The sequence below is a fragment of the Mustela putorius genome, unplaced genomic scaffold (assembly GCF_011764305.1).
Source record: "Mustela putorius furo isolate JIRA1106 unplaced genomic scaffold, ASM1176430v1.1 tig00003871_pilon_pilon_pilon, whole genome shotgun sequence".
NCBI classification, from domain to species: Eukaryota; Metazoa; Chordata; class Mammalia; order Carnivora; family Mustelidae; genus Mustela; species Mustela putorius.
Genome location: NW_025422023.1, coordinates 10,984,659 through 10,991,124, shown reverse-complemented (window position 1 = coordinate 10,991,124; position 6,466 = coordinate 10,984,659).

The following is a 6,466-nucleotide window of genomic DNA, read 5'->3' as shown; positions in this document are numbered from 1 at the left end:
AACAAGGCAAGGGGATGAAGCTTGTTAGAAACATATAAAATATGAGTATACCTGTAAAGACGTGGAACAAAACATTATTGTAGTTTGCAACATTAACAAATTCTTGAAGCAGAATAACCAAAGAAAATCTGCAGGGGAGAATTTCAGAACAAAGACTCCAGTAATTTTTTGTAACAAAACTTGATATCACAGTACATTATAAAATATAATAGTATATATTTATAATATATTGGAATTTGTTTTGCTTCCAGTAAAACTATTGTTTGTTTTGTTTCCTATTGCCCATGATAAAGGAAGTAGGCTAAAAATTCTCCCCATATGTGAACAACTTAACAGGAATAGTGACTTCATCATGATGAACAAAGAAAACAGGAAGCTAGAAGTACAAAGTTTTCATGGTCTGGTGCACAAAAGTTGCCAGTGTTTAACTAATGTATATTTATTATTAAATATATTGATGTTTCTGTTGAAATGATTAATGTTCTGAATTTTAAAAAGTTTTATTGAAATTCTGTTACTTATTTAACTTGAAATTTTAAGAAGTCTATTAAATATTGAACAAAATTTTCCACATCCTACACTGTTTGAGGGCAGGGTTAGCATGGGAGATCTCAAGATTTTTTTTTTTAATAGAATAGTGTTAATAGTAGAAAGTAAATGCAAAAGGAAACTAGATCAGAAGTAGCACAATGAGCTTTCACAACTATTTTGCCCTGCTGATGCTATTTTAAAAAAATATTTCTGAAATCTAACGACTTTTCAGCATCTCTACCTGTACTATTTATAGTCCAACCCACCAAAAATTTTTGCCTAGACTATAGTCTTGGTACTGGCTCTTTCTTTTCACTGTGATTCCTATAATCCTGATAAAATGCAAGACATTAAGTTCAGATTGATCACTTCCCTGTTGAAAAACAACCAATAACTTAAAATTGCCTTAGAATAAAACAAAAGACCTACCGAGTCTTTGTTATCTGGCATCTGACTATAGCTCCAACAGAGTCTTTGTTATCTGGCATCTGACTATAGCTCCAACAACAATCACCACTCTTACCATGCACATCACTCCACTTCAACCAGACTGGACAACTTCAGATGCTTTAGAAACTCTCAGCTATGTCCCTGACTCAGGGACCTTTGCCAGTTCCTTCAGCCTAGAATGCTCTTCCTCCATGTATCTCCACAATTTATTGACTCACTTTATTTGATTTTTCCCAAATACCATCTTCTCAGAAAGATAAGCCTCTATCATTTACCCTGCATTCCTTTTCTTTACTGAGTGTGTTATAACAAGATTTTCATATTATTTGATTAATTTTTTTCCTCCTACTAAGGCAGAGACTGTTTCTTCTAAACCTCCATATCCAAGGTTTCTAGAATAGTGTCTTACACCTAATAAGAATTGTGTTAGTTAAATCAGAAAATAAATTCCATCCTTACTGTAATATGATTCTAAAGGTATCATACTGGCTATATTGTTCAGGGCAGAGCCCAGAGAAGCTTTTACTTGGTAAAATGGAGAAGCCCTGTCTCAGAACCCACAGCTAAGTCACTCCAGAAAGGATGCTCTTTGGCACCACGTTAGATGAACTCATTCTTCTTTATAGAGCTGAACCATCTGTGAGTCATTATAGAATATACATATCTGAGCTTCATCTAATAAGTCTTGATTTAGTAGGTCTGGTTTGAGGCTCGGCAGATGAATTTGGTATGCAACCAAGGTCATATTTTTTTTAATTTTTTATTTTTTATAAACATATATTTTTATCCCCAGGGGTACAGGTCTGTGAATCACCAGGTTTACACACTTCACAGCACTCACCAAAGCACATACCCTCCCCAATGTCCATAATCCCACCCCCTTCTCCCAAACCCCCTCCCCCCAGTAACCCTCAGTTTGTTTTGTGAGATTAAGAGTCACTTATGGTTTGTCTCCCTCCCAATCCCATCTTGTTTCATTTATTCTTCTCCTACCCATTTAAGCCCCCATGTTGCATCACCACTTCCTCATATCAGGGAGATCATATGATAGACACAATGGAATACTATGCAGCCATCAAAAGAAATGAAATCTTGCCATTTGCGACAACATGGATGGAACTAGAGCGTATCATGCTTAGCAAAATAAGTCAAGCAGAGAAAGACAACCAAGGTCATATTTTTATTAGAATAATACAAATATGGTATAGATAGATCATGTTGAGTAAGTTGTTCTTCCAAAATAATTTTACTATTACACTAATGTACCTAATTCATTGAAACAATTGTTGCATATATCAAAGCCACATGCTTTCAGAGAGAAAATTACTATTTACATATTTACACAAACATTAATGTGTCACTATATTGACATATATGTAATAATATGTTTCTATATTGTATATACATATATGCAATGATAGCACATATGTGTAGCATCCCATGTTACATATCTAATAGTACATAAGTAATATCATGTCATATATAAACTTATATATATGATATATATATTAACTCATTTTAAATTCATAATAATATTGATTATATACATGCTGAATTTCTTTTTAAAGCATGTTTTCAACTGGGAAAGAAAATAGGATACTGAAAAGCTTACCAAAAGGAACATTTTTTTTTCCAATTTAGAAGAAAAATAACATCTCATTTTGGACATATCAGGATTAGCTCATATTGAAAGTGTTTTTAAAAGCCAGAAGCTGGAGATAAACACAAAATGAACATATAGTTTTAAAGGGAGTTCCAGATATGGAGAGAAAAGTTAATAAGATGGACACCTTAATTTTAAGATCAAGTGACAGACTAATCTTACCAGAAGGAAAGATACATCTATTCCTATACCAAGGCCAGATGTTCAGTGGTGCAGACCAAACTGAATCCTGCTTCTCCAAAATGCTACTTACATGACCTTGGGCAAATTACCCACTCCTCTGTATCTGAGGTTTTTCAAGATCGTTGTAAATATCAAATGACTTAATACATGGAAAGTGTTTGGAGAAATGCTTGACACATACTGTGCACTTTGTGAATACTTGCCCTTTTAATTTTTACAAGTTGCCTTACTGGGAAGTTATATCCCCAGAATAAATAAAGTGACTGACTGACTGAATAAAAGTAAACAAAAAAATATACTTCATTTCTCCAGGAATATTAATTCCTATATAATTTATTTTCTTTGTGATTCAATAGTGTTAAGAGCTGTTAAAAATATTAACAATGTTGGGAATTAAAATGACTATTAAAATCCAGAAAAACAAAACAAATAGTGTGATCACAAACCCCTTTGTCTTTTTCTGACTTTAATATGACATATTAAGCATAATGTTGATATTTAAGATGAGATATGTACATAAAGTTCATTTATTAAAAGAAATATTTTACTAAGAATGCATGAAAAATCTACTTTCAATCAAATGTCCCTTTGGTATATATAGACATGATTGTATGAGATTGTATGACTTTTCTCTTTAGCTATATTTATATTATGAATTACAGAACTACATTTCCATTTCTGAAATAAATCCCACTTGTTCAAATTATGTTACACTGAACTATGTTTCCAAAATATATTTTAGGATTTTTGTATCAATATTCATATTGTGACTGATCTGAAATTTTCTTACGTGAACAATTTTTGTCAGTCTTTTTTATGAATATAATGCTTCCTGTGTGAAAATAGTGTGGAAGATTTTTTTCAGTACTCTATTTCATTCACATTATAGTTATCAATTTTTAAGTTTTATAGAACTCCCCTGTGAAGATTTCTAGGCATGCTTATTTTGGGAGAGAAAGAGAAGGATGGATATTTATTTGAAAACTTTCTTTTTCTTTTTAAAAACTTCATTTATTTCATTTATTTGAGAGAGAGAGCACGCACATGGGGTGAGGCGGGGTGCAGACCAGTAAGCAGGAGTGAGGGGAGCAGAGAGGGAGGAGCCCACCATGGGGCTCATCTGATGACCCTGAGGTCATGACCTGAGCCAAAGTCAAGAGTCGCATCCTTAACCAACTTAGCCACCCAGGTGCCCTGACAATTTTCTGCACATTTAAAATTTTCTAAAGTCATTGGAAATTGATCCACTTAATTGTTTTCTGGGATGATGTTCAGTAGTATAAATTCCTCTCATGTTTCCTCTATTGAATTCAGTTTTAAATTTATTTAGAGAGAAGTAATTCCATTCTAAACATAGTCCCTTTTCACCATAACTTTTTGCCATTCTCATGCTGCTTGGTACCCACAAGCTTCCTACACTTTATTATTCATGGAACTTGGAAGCCTGAAATCTCCAGAGAGCTGCAGTGTGGCCTCATTCCTGACTTTTTCATTTTTTATCATAAGAGCAACCATTGCAATCTGTGGAATAAAATTTTCTATCTTATCACAAAGAAATGCGACCACGCAATGCCAGCATACTCAGCCTTCATCACACTCTTGAAGGAGTTCATGACCCAAGAACATTAAGCTCTAAGGGCTTTAATCCAGTTCTTTAAGGCTGCCCATGTAAGTCACTGCACAAGTCTGTTAAGCCGGGCCCTTTCTTCAGGCGCATTCTTTCCCAGCCGTTCTGCCCTCAGCCACTGTGGTTTTATCCTCACACTGTTTCTTAAAAGCCTTTGATGATACTCTATTGCTCCAAACTCCTTAGTTGAACACCCAGGGTATATGGTGAACTGATTTCTTTCCTACATTTCTCTAGCTTTGGCCCTCCGCTTGCCGTCTTCTCTACAAGGAAAACCAACTCATTTCATGGGTCTGTGACTTCATATATGATATTTTCTCTCCCTGAATACCTTCACTACTAACTCATCTCCAAGTTAGTGTAACTCATTTTCCCAATGTCAGATTATTTAGGAAGGATTTCCTCTTCCAAGCCTTCATAAAATTTCCTTTGTTAATGTCACCTAAGAATCTTCTGTATATCACACACAACATTGCACCTCTCACACAACAAAATGTAATGTCGATTAGCTGTTCATTTGTCCATTATACTCTGAGGTTCTTGAGGAATGAGACTGTATAATATATATCACATTAAATAAATGAATAAATTTATTATGAACAATATACTTTTTAATTATTTATTTATTTGCTTGAGGAGAGAGAACAAGCAGGGGGAGCAGCAGAGGGAGAGGGAGAAGCAGGCTCTCTGCTGTGCAAGGAGTCCAATGCTGGGCTGGATCCCAGATCCCTGGGATGATGAACTGAGCAGAAGACAGACTCATGAGCTACCCAGGTGGCCCATGAACAATATATTTAATAAGAATTCTGAAGATGATCTTCAGATCTGTTTACGGAGGTGATGTATGAAGATTTCGAGAGGCTAGAAAATACATTGCAGCAATTTTTCAATTGTATCTAATGGCCTTGCCTACTATGAATATGTTCCCAGTCAGAAACAATCTGGACCAATGCTTTAACAATGATAATAGCTCGTACTTGGCTATAATGTACTTGGCTAGCTAGCACTTGGCTATCACACAATAAATACAATATTGCAGAAGCCAAACAACCCAAGAGTAAGTCCTTATTTCTTTCTATTGAACAACATATGCATCTGTTTGATTCTTTTTTTAAAAGATTTCATTTATTCATTTGACACAGAGAGATACAGAGGGCATCAGCACAGGGAGATGCAGAGGGAGAGGGAGAAGCAGACTCTCTGCTGGGTTGGGAGTCCAACATGGGGCTCCGTATGGGGCTTGATTCCAGAACCCAGAAATCATGACCCAAGCCAAAGGCAGAAGCTCAACCATCTGAGCCACCTAGGTGCCTTGCTTCTATTTGATTCTTATCTTCCAAGTAGTTTATTCCAAAATCACCTATATGTGGTGGCATTAAATTTATTAAAATAAGTGTCACTTCACTATTGCAGGAGGCATTGGCACAACACTGTATAATTCAGATTGAGAATTCTGTATAATTATTTTCTCTTTTGTGTTCCATTTTACTTACATCAATATTATACAAGGCCTCCGAATTGATAATCTGTTCATAGAAAAACATTATTATCTTGTAATATATAGTGAACATAGTTCTCTTATTTAATGTTTAATGTAAACAAATACAGCTTGTTTTCTTAGTTTTTAACTAATATTTACTCATGTAATAGGCCCTGAGAATATAGAATTAATGATGTCCCACTGCTCACTTGAAAACTGCTCATAAAAATAAAAGTATTGAAATAATGGCACAGAGGTAGTCATATTAACCTAGTGGGAACACTTTACAACTTTGAGGAGAAAAGCAATTGCATAATCAATCATAAGTCAGCCACCATGTCCCCTGTGACAGACTTCAAAGACAGCGTAATCAAACCACAGATATAGAGACATATAGTGCTGGTAAATATCTTAACACCCCCTCTTTCTTGCAAGGATACTTGAGGAAGAAAAAACATCAAATCTCTAGTTGACAAAACCACAGATGCCAATAATAGACTGTCTTACTTTACTGGTGTTAAAGAATTTGAGA